Source organism: Ixodes scapularis, unplaced genomic scaffold (assembly GCF_016920785.2).
Source record: "Ixodes scapularis isolate PalLabHiFi unplaced genomic scaffold, ASM1692078v2 PGA_scaffold3__209_contigs__length_174095766, whole genome shotgun sequence".
Classification (NCBI taxonomy): domain Eukaryota; kingdom Metazoa; phylum Arthropoda; class Arachnida; order Ixodida; family Ixodidae; genus Ixodes; species Ixodes scapularis.
The window spans coordinates 48937350-48957734 of record NW_024609868.1 but is presented as its reverse complement, the minus strand read 5'-3'; positions in this window follow the sequence as shown (position 1 = coordinate 48957734).

Genomic DNA, 20385 nt, shown 5'->3' with positions numbered 1-20385 from the left:
CTTTACGTCTTTTTGAACTGGACTCTCCGTAAAAACAAGGCATATAATTTTGTAGAATGGCGAAATGTCTGTAGCCCACATTATGGACAGCTATCCACATGAAATGTGAAAGCTGTCCGCACTAAATAACGAAGGACTATACCTTTCCGAATTATATAAGGCCAAAGCTACGAGTCATCCGCACCAGTCCTGCACCTCTGATACGTCAGGTGACAGCCCTGGCAGATCTAGAGCTCTGCCAGGTGAGTCGCCTGATGTATCGGAGGTGCAGGAGGTACGGATGGCTCGAGGCTTTGGCCTTAAAAGGCGGAAAGGTATAGTCCTTCGGTATTTAGTGCGGATAGCTTTCACATTTCCTACGGATACCTGTCCGTAATGTGGGCTACAGACGTTCTGTCGTTCTACGAAATTATATGCCTTGTTTTTACGGATGGTCCCGTTTCTAGATTACGGCAAACAATACCGGCAATATTGAACCAGCAACTTTTACCCGTAAAATGGAAAACGGATAACTGTCTGTAAAGTGAACTACGGACGTTTCGTCATTTTACGAAATTATATGCCTTGTTTTTACAGACAGTCCCGTTTCTAGATTACGGCAAACCATACCGGCAATATTGAACCCGCAACTTTTGCCCGTAAAATGGGGTGAAAATTTTTTACAGTGTACAATAATGATGAACGCATACTCTAGCGAGCAGGTAGCAGCGGCGGCACGTGGAGAACAATGTCTGCTACGAACCCGAACGCGATGGACCACTGCGAGCTCTTTTTCGAGGTTGTAGATGAGTCGCCCGACTCTCCCACCCAGGACACTTTATCTTCGCCGTCGTCCATTCCTTTCGATTGCGTGACTGGCGTAACCGTGAGACTCCATTGTGGTTCGTTTCTGCCGGGCACTATTTAGTTAGTTCAGTGATAACTTCCCACCTCGCAATGCAAACTCGTAAACTCAGATGATTTAGGGCCAGTGTGGCCAGACGGGTCGGACGTCTTAAAGCAAGACTCATTTAGGTGCGCTCTTCGACTTAGAAAAAAAAGAGCAAGGTGCCGCAAAAGCAGACAGAAATAATATTTCGGTTTTAAATGTAATATTTCACGACCAATAATAAAAAAAGTGCGCGTCAGACCGATTTCGATGAATAATTATTTATCACGCGCTCCTCTCGCGGTTAAGCTGGAACGTAATCGACATGAACCTAAAGTGCTCCCTTTATTTATCGTGTGATCAAGAGCGCCGTTTACTACAGGTGCCTTCAGCTAAAGGACCTAAGCTAAAGCCACCTCTACGCTGCCGTGTGAATTGTGTATTACAGAGATACTGAGCCACTTAAACGAGCCTTCACCAGCGTTCACAAAGGTCAATGTTGGGAAGGACATAGTAGGATCTAAAATAGCAATAACCTGACCGGCCGCTTTGACGACGGAACTGCTGAGGAAGAAACGGCCGTGGTGTGCCTGTAGAGATGTCGCACGTTAGAGTGGCACTGCACCATGGAAGATGAAGATCTTCGAACCTGAGCGCGGTGTGTCCAGAGCGTAGATTTTGAAGTTCTTGTTCTGACTGTTGGGACCGCGCCATATGATGAAAATCGACGGTACTCAAGAAGGTTCCTTCCAACGACTGTATATCTGCGCGGGAGAGAGCGTCGGCTCCGTGGTTGCGAGAACCTTTGACGTATCTGATATCGGTTGTGGACTCTATAATGAACGCCATTTTCCTGATTTCTCGAGGAGAGTATGTATGTCCACTGGATGTTAAGGCATAAGTCAAGGGCTTGTGATCGGTGACTATGTGAAAGGAGCATCCTTCGAGGAAGTATCGAAAATGTTTCAGTGCGAGATGTATTGCCAAGAGTTCTCTTCCAAAAGTACTATACTTCTTTTCTGATGGGCGTAGTTTCTGAGAAAAGAAGGAGAGAGGTTGCCATTGCTGCTCAATGTTCTGTTGTAAAACAGCCCCGACGCCTTCTTCGGACGCATCGGTCATGACACGCGTTGGAGCGTTAGTCACCGGGTGAACCAACATCGTGGCACTCGCGAGGTCGTCCTTAATCCTCTCAAATGCGAGGACTCTGCGATCCGTCCAGATGATTTCTTGGTCTTTGCTGTTTTTAGGAGACAGGGCCTCTGTAAGAGGCTGGATAGTAGTAGCACAGTTAGGAAGGAAACGCCGGAAAACATTTATGAATCCCAGGAATTCTCTCAATTTCTTGAGGTTCTGGGGCTTTGGAAAACGAATAATTGCGTCTACTTTATCCGGTAGTGGTCTAATGCCGTTCGTGTCAAGGCGATGCCCAAGAAAAATCAATTCCTGAACGCCGAACTGGCATTTGTTTAGGTTGATGATGACGCCGTTCTCCTCCCGACGTGTCATGAGAAGGCGGAGATGCTCCAGGTGTTCTTCTTGATTTCTGCTTGCAACGAGGAGATCGTCAAGGTAAGCAAAACAAAAATCGAGTCCTCTTGTCACCTGGTCAATAAATCGCTGGAACGTTTGTGCAGCGTTTCGAAGTCCAAATGGCATACGGATCAATTCGTAAAGTTCAAATGGAGTGGTAATAGCCGTTTTGGGAATGTCACTTGGTTCGATGGGAATTTGGTGGTAAGCCTTGATTAAATCTATTTTAGAGAACACTTTCATCCCGTGGAATTTGCTTGAGAAGTCTTGAATGTGAGGCACGGGGTATTGATCAGCTTGTGTTACGTTGTTTAAGGCGCGATAATCGCCGCAGGGACGCCAATCATCTGGAGTCACCTTAGGTACCATGTGAAGTGGAGAAGATCATGAACTCGAAGATGGTCGGATGATGCCCAGTTCCAGCATGTGGTCAAATTCTTGACGGGCGATCTGAAGGCGTTCCGGAGCTAGTCTTCGAGCTCTAGCGTAAACCGGTGGCCCGGAGGTTACAATATGGTGTGTAATATTATGCTTTAAAAGCCGCATAATGTTGCTTGGTCTAGCCAGGTTTGGAAATTCTCTCAATAAGTTGTCATAGATAGAAGTGGGCCTGTGAAGAGCAGGTGAGGGTGACAGAGTTGCCTTTGTGATGGCCCCTGTAACGGTTTGTCGGGTTGTGGTGTCAAAAAGACGTGAATGACGTACATCGACGCAGAGGCTAAAATATGACAAAAAATCTGCTCCCAAGATGGGATGGTGGACATCAGCAATAAGAAAAATCCAGCGAAATATTCGCGGAAACCCAAGATTGAGAGTGAACGACTTCTGTACGTATGTAGCTATGCCGGATCCATTGTCAATCATATCAATCCGTATGTAGCTATGCCGGATCCGGTGTCAATCAGAAATTTCACTTTTGTGTTCTGCTCCACGATAAAGAAAATGTGACCTGGAGAGGGAGGAAGCACTTGACTGGTCACCTTCAGTAAGTGCTTCTGGGGTTTTCCTTCGGCCAGCTGCAAGGTGGAGAGCAGTTGTGCGCACGGGGCCCGTAGGTACGGTGGTACCTACAAACTGGTGGTGTGTCTGCTCGGCCTTTTGAGAAAGAGCGTCTCATGTGATCTGGTTCAGGCAGGTTAGGACGATTTTGACGAAGAGCAGCCACCTCAGTTATCAAATGGTCTACGTCATCGTGCAGCCTTTGACAATCAAAGGGAGATGCCTCTGTCGCAGGTAGCGGGTGGCCACTTGTGGGGTAAGTGGTCGCCTGAATCACTGGTGGGGCCGTATCTAGAATGTTGTCGGCGAGTTCGGCGAGGTCATCGAGAGGAATATTGCTGGATGTTGCCAGGATTCTGCGGACATCCGAAAGCAGACGCTGCAAAAAGAGTTCTCGTAGAAGGGAAGAATCCCGCAAGGAGGCTTGACTGCCCAAAAGTTGTGTCATGTGTCGTAGGAGCTGCGACAGCTTACGGTCTCCAAGTTCCTCAGCCGTGAGCAATTGTTGCAGGCGTCGCTGCTCTGACGCGGTGGTTCTCCGGAGCAACTCTCGCTTGAGGTGTTCATAGGGCTCTTGGTCTGGTGGAGAAATGACGATGTCTCTCACTTGCATTGCCTCTGCAGACGACAAGAACGTGACGACCTCACGAAATTTTGTCATTTGTGCGGTGATGTTTCTACGGGCAAACTCCTGCTCTACTTGCGCGAACCACAATTCCGGGTCCGCAGGCCAGAATGTGGGTAGTCGGCGGCTGACAGTGCCGAGTTGGTGGACCAATTGTTCGGTGGTCGGCTGTTCACCTCCGGCGTTAGCGTCAGCCATGTAGGGCTACCGTGGGAAGAACTGTGAAAGGAAAAAAAAACGACGGTGACTTGCCGTTGCGTAGTCCTGTCAGGTGTGGATTTCAGTTTGCTGAGGTCGCGATCACGTCCGGGTCACCATATGAAGGGTGTTCATCTGCCCTTCATATATTTACTTATATGTACATCCCACCTCGGTCGGCAGTTCGCGATAGTGTCCTCTGTCTCGAGCTCTCTATCCCAAGCCCCTGGTTCTTCTCCTTCTCCTTCTTGCTGCCCCTAAAATGTGTTTCCGTCATCAGTACTCTGTTTCGTGAGTTATTGAACCGCGTGCAGAAAGCACATCGAGAGTACGTATTCATCAAAGTTGTAGTGTTGTTTCTCTGTACTCCTAATAATAGCAGTAATAATACGTACTTTTGCTTAACACATGCATATCCAAGAGCTCACATGGCGTCTGCACAGCTATGCATAATTGCTTAGTCCTACATAACGCGGCGACAGCCAATCAGGGAGAGCAAAAAATAATCAAAACAAATATAAATTATCATAACACGATTAGATTAGAGCAGGATCATTGAACAGATGAAACATCATGCCAAACAGGTCCCCGCTCACACATTATTAAGATATAATCGTACACTGCGAGCTTTACATTCGCTAGTACTTTTCTATCGTTCGTCATGATCTGTTCTCACCCTGTTCTACGGGAAGGCGAACTTACAGACATCATTAGACTGTAGTTTGCTTTGATTGGCTATTTTTACTATGTGATATGCGGAAAAGTACACGCTTTTTTTATAAGTGTATGAAAAGCACGTGCATCTCGCCAACGGCCAAATGAGATGATGCTTATCAAAGCAAACACGCACGCACGCAATGAGCTTCGGGAAACAAATGCCTATACTACGTTTCAGCTTCTGTCCGAGCGCGGCCGATGTTTTGAGCCGAAGGGCCAATCAAATAACCGCAAAAAGCGCAGCGCCATGGTGTGCTCAATGCGCTTGATAGGACTAGCCGGCAGAGGAGCGCGCACAGAGAGAGACGGCAAATACCGGCTGGTCCTATCAACTGCAGAGAGCACGCCATGACGGTGTGCCTCTTTCGCTGTTTGATTGGCTTTTCGGCTCATAGCATCGGCCGCGCTCGGACCGAAGCTGAAACGAAGTATAATAACGTAACAAAAAAAAAGGTACAGCGCGATTAGCGACGCGCACCCCCGTGTGACAAGCCATAGAGTTATTACAATAAACGCTAGAGGCTCAGCTGGCGCTAGTATGCTGTTGAATTTTGAAGCAGACAGCAAGCAGTCAGAAATTGACTTCCCGTAATGCATCTCCATGGGAAAAAGCGAGTGCATTTTCTCTCTGCGCTCGATTATAATAGCAAATATCACGAAAAGTTTGTGCGTATTAGGCACATTGGAACATTTCTCAGTCACGCAGATGAAATGATTGGTCAGTTACATCATTTTTAATTGAAATTCGCGGCATTAAAAATGGTGTTAAAACCGCTTCGCTCGTGTATTTATGTGCACTGTCGGACACTGTTAACGCGAACACGGCGTCGACGCTTTCCAGCGAACGAACGACATGTGGAAAACCAAGAAAGACGGCAAAACCTACGCAGTAACACTGGGTAAGTAACTTCTGTGCTTGCAGACGATTAAAATAAGTCCAAAGTCACGTAATATAGTCCGATTTGCAATAAATAAGTACTGCTTTATTCTTCCTGCTCATGAATATGTGCGAAGATGCTTGTTCTGTGTTCAAATCGTCACCCGGACGCTCCTTATCTTTGCAAATATGGGGAAGCCAGAGGACAGGTGCGCGATAAAAACTGCCCAACATAGAAAATAATAAGAAAACACACCTTTCGTAGCCCACGTACTTTATTCTTTACGTTCCGAACGTTTTTTTTAACCACTCGTAAAGATGCACGACGGGGTCATTTTCATATAGTGAGAGGACAGGCATATTAGCAATATATAAGCACCAAACGGAATGCTGGCGAACTTTGAACACACTCTACATTCCTTTCGATCGTTATTTTGCTTAGAATCGTCGCTCGTTTCTACATACCTGCCATAGAACAGCGGTTTGGGCCTGAAATATAGCGAAGTTTAGCATCGTTCAGTGGTAATGGAAAAATACTGTAACTGAAGCAATTACACTTTCACAATATTAATAAAGGTACATACTACTCGGTACAACCGAAATAACAAAAGTTATTCATGTTATTTTCCGGCGACGAGACAAAATTCACGGGCGTTTTCCCATAGGAATACACAGGAAGACTGGAAAAGTAGACTGCATGCTGTCTGCTTCAATTTGCAACCGGAAGTCCCATAGACACTAGCGCCAGCTGAGCCTCTAGCGTTTATTGTAATAACTCTATGTGACAAGCTACGCGCGGCACTATCGAAGACAAAGAGGCACCTGAGTTATACCTTTATGTTTGGTAAGAAAAAAAGCCAGCTGTCCACATTCACGCTGGCATTGCTTAATGTCACAACTCAGACTGTGTTTTTTTGTCTAAACATATCTTTCGGAAGTGTCATTCGCTGAGCTGCCTCCGTAAGTTGCGGTGATTGGCTCTACGAGTATTGTGCGTGAAAGTAGACGCAGAAACTTTTTTTTTTATAATGTAACTACTTTCTTGGGATCCAATGCCCGAGTCTCACTAAAGCGACAAGCAGAAATATCGAACACCAACATTTTTCAAGATCGTGCAACATGCACACGAAGGTAGGCCCTGCAAACAATGCGTTTGTAGAGCATCAAATTTCTTTTCAAAATTATTATTATTATTATTATTATTATTATTATTATTATTATTATTATTATTATTATTATTATTATTATTAAAACCGCAATCTCCCTACGTCCGTTTCTCCGACAACACTGAACTCCTGTGATAAACCACAGTTATTTCCACACAACTACGTTCGTGTGCACTTCCCCGAGCGAACTCTGGTGGCACCAAAATATTGCCGTTTTACCGGTTTACTCCTTTTGGCTGCGATCTCGAGCGATAAGGAGAGAAGAGCGTGTCGTACACGCGAATATAGTCCTCGACTTTCCTCAAAAATCGGTGGCTGTTTGTGGGGGCATCGTCCTGGTGCTTGACGAGATATTGGACGTCATACGGCATGTTCTGACGTAACGCGCGGCCGGCATTGAGACGACGCGTTAGATCACGCGCCAAGCAATCGAACAGGGCGTAGAACAACATCGCCTGTAACGCGGCACGTAAGATAGCGATAACGTTGAGCTCCAATTCTGAAAGGTTCGCATTCAAATCGCTCATATGTATTTTTCGCTCTTTGGCAGTCGATATATGTAAAGGCTAGCTCGCCTATAGGTCGAGAGTCCTGAGGCGAGAAAGAAAAGGCTTAGAGGGATCATGGGAAGGGGAAATGACTCAAGATATGTACATAACTCGGCTATAACCATAGGAGTTGGAGCCCCACTACACCCTAAAGAATGCCTAACGCAAGCACATAACTTCAACCCCCGCACCTTTTTCAAAAGAAAAAAAAAATACAGCTAGGGACGACAAAAACAACGACGACACCGAGTACAACAACAACGACGACGACAAAGACAATAAATAACAACTACAAAAACAATAATAATAATAATCATTATTATAAATACTATAATACCTTAATGTGGACAGCTTAATTTTCTAACAAAACACGAAGCTAATCGAGTGGACACCGCTCCTTTACACTCTAAAAAAAGTCTCTGCGTCTGCTTTCACGCAAAACACTCGGAGAACCAATCAGCGCAACTTACGTAGGCAGCTCAGCGAATGACGATGCCGAAACATCTGTTTAGACCAAAAAACGCAGGCTGAGTTGTGACATGAAGCAATGCAAGCGTGACGTTTTCCATTGCTTAATGTCACAACTCAGACTGCGTTTTTTTGGTCTAAACATATGTTTCAGCATCGTCATTCGCTGAGCTGCCTACGTAAGTTGCGCTGATTGGTTTTTCGAGTGTTGTGCGTGAAAGTAGAAGCACAGACTTTTTTTGAGTGTACCTTTATGTTTGGTAAAAAGAAAAAGCGAGCTGTCCACATTTACGAGTATGATTGTATGACAACAAGAAAAGAACATGAAAGAAATGTTTTTTCTCAAAAAGTTGATGTGCACAGATACGATTGACGCACGAAAAGGCCTGCTTGCTGCACCTGCACAGTTTCCGCTTTCAAGTCGAACAGTCTCCTTTTAGCGTGGCCGATTACCGACGAAACTTGTTAAAAAGTTGGGAGAGTCTATAATGGGTATTCAAACTAAATGTATATATTTTTATACAAATCAAAATTAACGTCGTTAATTTTATATATAAATGATTGACCCTCCCGGAGCTCTAAGAAAACCTGCAAGGTAGGAATTATCTTTTTTTTTTAGAGTGAACGTTTAGGGTGGTACGGACCATTATGCATCCTTTCTCTTTCATTTTCTTATTGTGTTATTGGCATTTTTTATAAGACGTCTTTCAAGTACTGCACCCTGTCCGTCGCGCACATTGGACACCACACCGAGCGGACTGTCCGTCGGCTGACGCTTGAAGTGCTGCAGTCGGCCGCTGCGTAATGGCGACATTGACTTCGTGTCGCTGCTGGGCCCGGCGCTTTCCTTCTGCGTCGCGTCCCTTGCCCCTCCCTCCTCACCCTGCTGCTGTCCCCATCGTTGCTCTGAGGCATACTCCTTCCTTGTATCTGGGTCCTGCCCCATTGATCACACAAAATCTGCCTGCAGACATGTTGGAAGGATGAAGCCAACATAGAACCTGCTTGACGGGTGTCCAGAGGTAATTCCGTGATCATGTCTGCAACGAACACAGCGTCTCTTAAACGATGTGAGCACATGTGACTGCCCTGTCGCCCACTCTAATTTTCTCTAGTCAAATACAAATCAAAAACAACAGCAAAGAAAGCGAGGGTGCTAATCAGCATACCGAATGAAGATATCACCGTATGAAGATATCACCTTACGCGAGCGCTCAACGTAACTCGGCTGTTGCGTCCTCATTTGGAAGTCAGAAGTCGCTTAAAAAGAGACACTGACACCCCCTAAATTTATTTTTTCATTTTTTGCCAGGCGATTTATAATGATGTCGGAAGACTACCCAATTAATATTTTCTAAAAGTCACGTATACCTTTAATAAAGCCAAAAAAAACGTAACTGCTCAAAACCGAAACTGAAACCCGCGCACGGAGGTCGGAGAAGTGGAGAGGAGAGAGTGGAGTGGCGAAAGCCACGTAACCCAGCTCAACCGTGCGTTTTTTTTTTTTTTCTTTTTTTCCGCACGCACCAGGCGACATGTGTGGCGGGGAACCGATTGCCGTGCAATTGCTTTGTAGTTATGTTTGTTCCTCTCGCTGTTCTACGCTTCAAGCTGAGTTGTTTCGTACATTCAAGAGTTGGCATTTAGTAGTGAGTGCCCGTGGTAAATTTCCGTGATCGGCTCCGAAAAGAATACCCCCAAGATGTTGCGTGAAAAGCTGCCTCACATGTCCTGCGCCCGAAAAAAAGCGGCATTGTGCGGCAGAAGTCTGAACATGTTTCCGAAAGATCAACAGGATCGGGACCAATGGCTGGCTGCAATTCCTGTAGAACATTTACGTGCATTTCGGAAAGCGGACGCTACCCGATTTATAAGCTCCTCGCATCTTGTGGAAAGTGACTACAGTGAGTTCGCATCTGTCAAAAAGGAAATCCCATACCAATTAGGTCAGCGACGTTTCGTCCACAAGATTTGTTTGTTTCAGTGATAAATGTAAAAAAAAAAAAAAAATGTAAATATTGCAAAATGTAAAAAAGAAAAAATCAAGAAAAAAACGTAGGCTTACCGGGATTGAACCCGGCTCCGCCGCGTGTAAAGCGGACGTCTTCCCACTGAGATACTGGGGAAATACTGTCGATAGTAATAATGCAGCAGGTCAACTGTAGGTTGGAAAGTTTGCTGCTGATTTTCCTCCGGTGAAGCCACTCCCGGGTCGAAGTCGAGCAGCACCACGCATTGGCCACATTCGCACCTAGTGAAGCGCACCTAGTACGCGTGCCTATTCAACTCGAAGTACGCACTTCATGCTTGACGTTTGCGCGACCGATGTCTTCAGCCACGAGAAGGGGGCGACGGGTCGGCGACGTCTTTGTGTCGAGTACAGCTCCCCTGGCTTCCTTCTTCATGAGAGCGGAAAGGCTGAACGTTTCTGAAAAGGTCTATACTCCTTGTCCTTCTCTCAGGCGGAGATTGAGAGAAATGTTCATTTTTGAATAAACAGCAGGCCGAACGAAGCATTTATCTTATATATTATAACTACAAAACCAATAGGAATATTTTTTCCTCGTCCAAATATATACAGCATAACTAATGAGCAATACAGCAGACATACTGCCAACCTTGAGGCCAAAACTGGACGGTAGGGATTTTTTTAAGTGCAAAAATACCCTCAGGCATTAAAATGTAATAAAAAAAGCACTACATTCGCGCAATTTCACAATCAGTGCATAGGTATACAGTCCCATTCGTCAATACATTTAACAACAACAAAAAGTTCCTAAACGAGTTCGTGTTAAAGCAATGACGAATAATTAAGGCTTTTTTTTACGTTCCCTTCGTTGTCACCATCTTAACACGTAACATGTTTGTGAAGAGTGATGAAGTAATAGCCATGTAACAAGTTAAAAAATAAGTTAATCGGATTCAATATCATCCTGGTACTTACTAGCAGAAGGTTGACATTAAACCAAAGTAAGCAAAAAATAAAATGAATCAATAGCGATAAAAAAAGAACTGACAGCTTTACTTTGTAATTGTACGTGTTATATTCGGACATGTTTTGTTGCGTGAATGGCTCCCAAATAAGCTCTACGTATTCAATCGTGGGTGATATTAGTGACTTAGATGCTGTTAATTTGAGCTCTGGACTAGCAAATTTTAACCTTCGGATGCCCAATTTTTTTTTCTTTGCGCTTTATTGGAAACGTCTTGGATGTGTGCATTCCCTTTCAACTTTAATTTCTTTCAATTACATTTTGTGTTGATTCTCAGCACTTCAGAATAGACGTTCGAACTGCCTACAGTGTTCGTTGCGATGGAACGCCTTTTTTATTGTTAATAAATTTAAAACGCTGCACCTCCTCATTATAAACTTTTCTGAGATTCGAACGGCTGTAACATTCTTTTGTGTTGCCCACGAGGACAAAAATATAGGTCTTGCTTATTGAATACCGCATTCAGTAGCCTCCTACCCGAAGAATATCAGTTTCCTTTTCTCTTGCTTAATCAGTGCAAAGTCAAATTCGCTCTCTGTAATACGAAAGTCTTGTCTAGGAACCCCTATTTTCATATACATTCGAGAACATGTGTCAAGCAAAGGAAGAGGATGTAGACTGCTTAAATTTTCTCTTTCTTTTTTCTTCAAGAGCGTGTTTGAAATCAAAGTCATTGGATCCTGGAAAAGCAGCGCCAAGCTCCCCATATAGTCGCCATTTTGGACCGTGAAATGAGCAATTTCTCCTTGACCCCTCCGTTCTTGGCGAGCCGATCTAAATTCGCTGGTGACGGGTAGCTTTATGAAGACGTTTCTTGTATACCGAGATTTTTCTATACACACACCGGCAAAACAAGCCTACAGCTTCGTACCAGCACCGCATGAGTGAAGGAGTGAAAGCGATGTTTATTATTTTTTTGGAAAAATCGACTGTTCATTGCGCACTCAGTGTGCACATGTCACTGTCGATAGGGAAGGGGATTGGGTGAACACCACCACATGCTGTGTCGGCGCTTGGACGCACTAAAAAATAAGTTTACTGTTTTAAAATACGCAAGAAGAACAATATCATTGTAAGAGATTCGTGGAAATGGGCATGATGGATAAGTTGATTGCATACACAGTGTCAAAGGCGCTTATATTGGCGAGGAATGATGCTATATGGTGATCTTGGCGCGACTGGTTTAGAACGACACTGGGGAAGCTTCGAAGATTTGAATGGACCGAGATGGCGATTTCCATGAAAACGTGGACAGGTTAGCCAATCGCCTTGTGAGGTTTTGGTCGTCTGTATGTTAGTATCTGCTTCTGTCCGGCTAGCCGAGTGTTGTTGGCGCACACCAGCTCAAAGCACGTGTAACAAAAGCTCGCGCTGCAGAACAAGGATCCTGGGTTCAATCCCACCCCTGGCCGTTTCGATCTAGATGAGCATCGTAACGGCGTGCGGTCGTGCATCACTACTGGGTGAGGCACGTTAAAGACCCCAGGCTAGCGGTTGTACTGGACTGGCTAAATTTCTCATCTGGAGCTGGAGGACTCGTCGCCCGTTGAGGCAGACCAAGTTCTAAATTTTAAACATACAAACAACCCAATATTTTTTTGTGTCCGGCTAGCAGGTAGGGAAAACAATTGCTACTTTTCCAAGGACGACGAGGAGCTGATGGCGAGCGGACGTGTCTGTGAAGCGCTCTGCCATTCGCCCTGCCTGCATTAATTTTTTTCTCTACGAATACTTTGCTTTGCCCACGCTAAGCGATGTAGAGAACACCGAGGTTGTGCGGCTCGCACGCCTCGCGGGGCCGCCTTCTACAACTCCGGACCGGGGACAGCAGAGAACCCCAGCCACTCAGACGATGGCTACGCCAATTAAGGAGAACACATGCACGACCTCAGCAGTAGAATACAAGGTCACGGCACCGAACGGCAACCCAGCCATGCCACTAGGACCGCCACACAACGGACCCGCTGCTAGTGACGAGAGATCTATTGGCGCCTTGCCAGCAACGCAAGTACTGCAGTCGCAAGAAAAACGAGGGATGTCTTCAACTTCGGTGAATGGAATTCCTACTCAAACTCTAAACCTGGATCAAATCAACACCCAGGGCAGCAACGTCAGTGTGCACAAAGTAAGCGACACTTACTTGAAAATTTGCCTCGAGAACAAAGACGCCATCTCAAACTTCATCACAATAAAAGAAGATTTCGATTCCTTTATTCGAAACAAAAAAGACCATCAGTGTATGATGAAAAAATTCCGCGAAACAGATTGGGAATTCTTTGAAGCTTTCACAGTAGAACAGAACCACAAGAGAAAGCAACCTCATGGAGTAAGCGCGATGAGAAAAGCAGTAAACGAGCCCATAGCCAACTCTTCAAAGGAAATCAAGATAGTAAAGGACCACCAGCCTGCGGATGATTTGGCATATTTCAAAGCGGTAACATGCAAAAAACCGAGGGCTAAGCAATCGAAGACCGCCACCAATGTAGCAGTACAAGAAATCTCAACTAACAAAAGTTCAAATGAAAAAAGGCAAGTCAACGACTTCTGCCGTCGTCAATAAAATGTCCGTAAAAAAATCCCAGGAAGTGGACAAACGTTCAACAGAAAGAGAATCAGCGCTGCCCGCAGCTGGTGGCAAACCAAAGGTGCAGGCAGTAGTTTTCCGCTCAACTTGCAAAAGAAACGTTATGGAATTCACTCCTAGGCAAATCAAGTTCGCCGCGGCAGAAGCGGCAGTTAAACATCTGGAAAATTTTACGCTCAAGCACAACGGAAAAGCGAACACGATAGCTGCAATTACGAAAGACGCAACCACCGCAGACGAGCTCACCCAATTCAAGGAAATTTGCACCTCTGACGGCGCTTTGAAATTCCAGGCAATGAGAGCACAGAATCCCAACCAATGCAAGGGCATTATATACTTCAAGAACATCCCAGAAGAAAATGACGAAACACTTTTGGAAGAAGTGTCCTGCGGAACATACAACATTATCCAAGCCCATACCTTTGGCCCGAAGAGATTCACTGTCTTGCTCACGTTTGAGGGAGCGACAAGGCCGCGCTACGTGCGCTTCTGCAATTTTACATACAAGGTGCATGAATACAGGCCTAAACGACTTGTATGCTTCAATTGCCACCGATTTGGACACCGTGCAGACATTTTCCCCAGCGAAAACAGGTATTGCAGCAAATGCGGCCACGAGCACAACGAAAGCAACGAGTGCACCCAACCACCAAAATTCAGGAATTGCGGAGGCAAACATCAGGCTACAGATAGGAACTGTCCCAAGCGAACCATCCCGCCCTCTTCAGACAAGAACGCTCTACCGAGGACAAAAAAGCCGCCCCGACTAAAGAGTAAATAGAAGCCTGGCCGGAGCTTGCCCAGAAGCAAGAGAAGAATGGTCAACAAACAACAAGAGAGACTCGCTCTTGGGCCTACATGGCAGGGGGTAACCACCAAGGAGGTTTCATCTTGGAGCAGCCGATCGCTGTAGGTGTGGTATGGAACGTGGTTATATACGCATTTGAGCATTTGACCGCACCGTGAGATAGATGAAAACGAACGAAAGGCTCGGTATGCTGCGGCTCAGCGTCTACGCAGAAAAGCACCACCAGAGCTTCGCCCCAATCAACATCATTCACCACGTGAAGATGCGGGGTTTTTTTCTTTTATTTTTTTTCTGGAACTGCTATTGCGTGGGGTGAAAAACGAACTCGTGTTTCAAAGGTCATTAACGTCAGGGATCCGTTTTAAGCGGTATTTGCGCAAAGTACAAAAATTGTTGCATCGCCCCTTTAACTATGGGGGAGCTAGTTCAGGCACTAGCAAAGGGCAACACGACGCCGGGCCCAGATCGGATCACCGTGGCCGCCTTTATTTATTTATTTATTTATTACATGTACCCCACAGCGCCCGTGAAGGCATTATAGTGGGGGAGGGGCAAAAAGAAGAAAAACAAAGGGCGTCACAGAACATTAAGTAAAAGCACTCGCTGGCAAGCGACCATTCCCCATTTTTTCGCGATTATCTCTACATTTTGAGTGGGCGCTCGCCTGGTATTTTACGGTAATACAGTAGCCTACAATTGAAAAAGTAGTGTGGTATCCTGCATGCCAAAAGATGCACTAAGGCTTGCCCAGTGTGATGCAGATGGACGCTGCGGGAAGCTCTTTGACTTGAACATTGGAGATGCGTGTTACATTCTAAAAGTAAACAATGAAGCCCCCCCCCCCCCCAGTTCAACTTCAAACCATATAATTATCTGAGCATGTTTCAAAGGCAAGAAAGCACAAGTGGCTAATGTTTTCATGCATTAACAGACAAAATGTAATCATCAGTGGTGAAGCTCACAAAAGAACTGCTTGTAGCAGCTTCTGCAGCAAAAACATGGCTTTTGTAGCACATAATTCATTTAATTTATTTCAGACTGCAAACTTAAGGACATGACGTCCCGAAACCAAGACCACACGCAACGAAAACAGCACAACCACGCACTGGGGCAGGATACCACTAACAGACAATAGTTGCTTGAACGACGGCAAGTTAAAGTATTCAAATAACGAACCTCCAGCAAAAAGATGTCCGAGCGTTACTTCATGGCTGTGGTAGCGTGCCTCGAATGACTGGCCTGGGATAGCGGCTTCTGTAGAGGCATCGTAGCTGAAGACCAGTGCTGGCAGGCTCCTAATGCTCCGAACTTGAAATCCACCAAGATGGGTCCCAGGAACCACTGTTTTCCCGTGGTTGGCTCGAGAACAATCAATTTCGTGGCGTCCTGTGGTTCGTCCAGCATATGGGCCCCGTCATTGCTGGCGATGCTCAGAAGTATAATCTGCAGCAAAAAGATACGTGAGTGCTTCATCACGGCTGTGGTAGCATGTCCCCCACATTTGAGCTTCTGGAGCAGGCGATTCAGGTTTATCACATTGTAAAAAGCGATTCAAGCATTATAGAAATTCCCGCAGTTCCTCACAGTGTCATAAAAACTAAAATACCTGCAATTATGACACACAATTATTCACAGCAAAAAGATTGCTGTTGGAAAAGGGGATAGAAAGCAAAAACACAGAACTTTGGCAATGACCTCATTGCCTTTAAAGCTTGATAAAATAACTAAATCAGTCCCATCTTCGACAACTGCAAAGCAACAAAACTATTTAAACATAGCGAATAAACCACACGTCACAACAAGCATTTTTCCCTAAAATAAATATAATGGGAGGAAGATTCATACGAGTGTTCCTCAAGTAATCGGTGCCACCGAAACAATGACTGACACCGCTCTTCCTCCCACGCAAGGCATCAATAATCGTTCCAGCCAAGGAGAAGCTGCTACAAAAGGGAAACTAAGGGTTGGACACTCTTCTCGGAAAGTGGCCACTTTTTGCTTGAGCATATATTTTAATAGTCGCTTTTACGTTGGCAAATATAAGCGAGTAACATGTGTGAAGTTTTACGAAAGCGCAGTGCCGCAAGGGAAAGGCGCAACTCGTCGAAAGCAAGTTTTGACGGTCTTGTGGCATGATCAAAGCTTCCTTCGCATGCCGAAGCGCTGAGTCTCTGTGCCTTCGCGCGCTAGGATACCGATCAAGAATTGGTGCCGCGATAAAAGTTTTGAAGGTGTGTCGTGCATAGATGTCTTTGCATGTTAAATCGGCTAAAGAGTTCTGGAATATCCAGATGTTCATGCGAGCTGCTATCAATAAAGGGGGCAAAGCAATCTGTACAGTTGCTCTTATGCACTATTAACCATGGCTGTGTTCCAAATCTACTCTAATAGATCACATAGCAGCACAAATAGAGCAACGCTGTAGAGCAAGGAGGGTTTTCGAAGGCAAAAGTACAAGACGGCGAGAATGAAGATCTTTGAAGCGCGGTCCATATGGTCGTGTGCAGTCTGTTGACCTATCACAATTAGGCGAGCCGTGCACAAACGTCAAGTGAAATTAAGTAGGTTGATAATGAGACACCGCTGATCACTGACGAGGAGCTGTTGTGCGCGGCATCCTCTGAATCGTCTAGCAACAGAAAAAAAAAAAAGAAGTACCTTCCCCTCTCTTCCGTCGCCACTTAGTTACAAATACAGTCGTCAGAGTAAAGTAAACCGCTGCTCCAGACGCACATACGGCTACAGGCACATTGCACTCGCAAAACACATTCACACGGTGTCGATTCTTGACCGGCATCCAAGCGTGCGAAGGCATAGAGACGCAGCGCTTCGGGGTGCCAAGGAAGCTTTGAGCATGCCGCGAGACCGGCGAAACTTGTTTTCGACGAGTTGTGCCTTTTTTTTTTCTGCTGCACTGCGCTTCCGTAAAAATTGTCACGTGTTCTCAACGGCAAGTCTCACGTCTTACATAGAGTTTTAAAGAACTTCTTCGGTGAATGACGACGAACGAGTAAAAACCGTGTCTTCAGCACGCTGCCGCCAGCCTCCGCAACGCTCCAAAAGCGCGCTTTCTCAACATGCAAAATTGCCGTCCGGTGGACGCACTCGGGCTGCAGCGATCAAGCGAGCGTACGCGATCCGGCAATTGCCCTAAACATAAGTGTATAAACTAGAGAAAACACGACAAGCTCTTAAATTCAGTACGCGAGAGCGCTCATTAGGGAGTTTTAGTAGACCGTGTTTCCCGCTCCGCTAGCCCTCCGCTACGAAGAAACCGCCACTGCGCCTGCGCGCCGATGGCCTTGGCTGTAGAGTTCCGGGTAGCGGAGGGGCTCAGCGGAGCAGGAAACACGGTCTACTAAAACTCGCCATTATGATTATTCAACGAGCGCGGTTCAGTCTTTCATGTTAAAATCCAATTTCTCCGGTTCTTCCCGCGCCCGAAAGCGAAAGGGTGACGGCGCCCGAAAGCAAAAAAGGTACGAACAGAAGGAGTTCGGGAGAGCCCACTCAGCCTAGAGCAAACCGAACACTCATGGCGATGAGCCCTGTGCCTGCACATGTCCATCAAGTCGAGTCTGATGCGTGGATGGGTTTCCCTCGCGCAACTGAGTCGGGAAGCTAAAGCAAAAAATATGGCGCGTTTTCTGACTCAGCTCGCGCTACAGCGTTAAGTTACGCGTCTTTGATTCCTTCTGCACTTCGGTTATCTCGCAAAGCGCATGCGAAAATGAGCTAGCTTACCTTCTTAGTCCGGTTGAATGGTGAAAGATGATCGCTGCGACGACGAAGAGTGCTGCCGAGCTCCCCGCCCGTGGTGGTTCGCGCCGGTTCGCGCGCGAGCGAGCGTACGCGCGTAGGGACCGGGAAGTAAACATCACGTGATGGACGCCGCTCCTCGCTCGGTTGTCGTCATCCGCGAGCTGAGTGCGCCGGCCTTTGGGTGGGTCTCCCTCTGCCGTTCGAAAGAGATTTTAGCGTTGGCACGAATGGCACGTAACATGAGACATCTGCCAACAAGAAAACTATCTCTAGAGCGAAAGTGGCGTGTGTTATGTGTTTTTACTTGAAAGAAAAGGGAACACAGACTTGAACTAAGAAATATGTGAAGCCGTACATTTACGGACTCGTGCCGTCATGTCGCCTCTACGGCGTTTTGCCCGTGCGCGCCTCTCACGGCGCTTTCCAGTTTTGAAAAAGGCTGTTAACTTACGGTTTTTTTTTACAGTGTACCGTTCATCAGGTCATTCTCAACTGAGCGAACATTTTCTGTGCAAGTCGGCAGAACAGAAGGGAAGACGACTGTCCTTACCAGAGGCGTACCACAAGGCGCAGTGATATCCCCCACGTTTTGCAACATGGTGATGGCGGACCTTGCATTCGAATTGGTCAAACATGAATGCTTAAATTATACCATCTACGCCGATGACATTGCGTTGTGGTCAGTCGCCCCAACCATCTCACTGCAGCAACACTACCTAAACGGCGGCTTGGACGCAATGGCCTGCTTTCTGGAGAATATTAATATGGAAATATCTGCCGAAAAGACACAGTATGTAATAGTAGCCAACAAAACAGGCAGAAAACGATTCAGCTCAATTAGGTTGGAGGTAAATGGAACGACCATTCAAAGGGTCCCAGAAGTCAAAATTCTTGGCGTGATTATCCAAGAAGACGGCCGAGCGACCAAATTGTACGATAACATTAGAACAACATTGAAGAGCACCATTGGAATAACCAGCAAGGTCACAAGCAAATCATGGCGGGCACAAGAACATACCCTCCGAAGGCTTGTACGTGACCTGCTGGTCTCAAAAACAATCTACGGGTGGAACTACCTTCGCCTCTTTAGGGCTCAGAAGGACGGACTAGAGCGTTTGAACAACAGCGCCAGAAGGCTCATCACTGGGCTCCCTGAGTGTACAAACTTGAAGATTTGATTGAAATCGCCGATATCAACAGCCTGAACGAAAGTGCGGCAGAGGACACACTAAGCCACGCATTGAGGCTACAGACGACACCGGCGGGAAGAAATATTCTTAACAAGCTAGGATATCAATACGCCACCCACCTGTAATAAACTGCATCCCCGCCATGGGAAGACACCTTCATTACAGAGACAAAGCACATCCCTCAAAGTATGGGCAAAGAACAAGAATATAGATGTACCATGGCAAGGGGCCATCTCAAGCAAGCACAAGCCGAAGTAGAATCGGGAAAGACTGTTTATTACTCGCATGCGGCCGTCTCCAAAGACGCCGTAGCTTTGGCGACAGTTAACAGCAAGGGGGACTTGGCTCTCTTAAAGCTAAACGAGTCCATTGCTTCTCGAAATGCCGAACTCAAGGCTATTCTTATGGCAGTTGAAAACTCTGACCCTCAACAAGAATACCTTGTCTACACGGACTCTAAGGCCGCATACAAAGAGTGCAGGAACCCATCCACTTCCAACAAGACTGCAAAGGCCATCAGAGCACGCGTCATGAACCGACAGACAAAGCTTAGTGTGAGATAGATCCCAGGCCACCAAAACATACTTGGGAACGAGGCAGCACATGCCTCAGCACGGGTCATGCTCTCTTCTCCTTCTTCTGATCCCGGCTATGGTGACCTCACGTGCTCTTCAAAAAGACAAGACCCTACAGCCCTCAAGGACGATGAGCGAACAGAGCGCCGAGAGAGGCTCCATGCACTCAGAAAACAAAACTCACACCCTTTGCCGGATGGACCCTACTCCATATGGGACAGGGTCTGCTTCAGGCGACTACGCACGGGAACCGCCATGGTACCTAAACGTACTGCAATGTACGCTTGGAACAAGCAACGACCGAAAAGGTACAACGAAGAAAGCTCAGACCCCGCAGACAACATGGACGAAAGCCTCTGCCGACACTGCAAGGTCGTGGCCTCAGAAAATCACGTTTTCTGGGACTGCATAAACATTTTTGAGAGAAAAGAAGAAATTTTACATACCATTCCCGAGGATCAAATACAGAAGAGT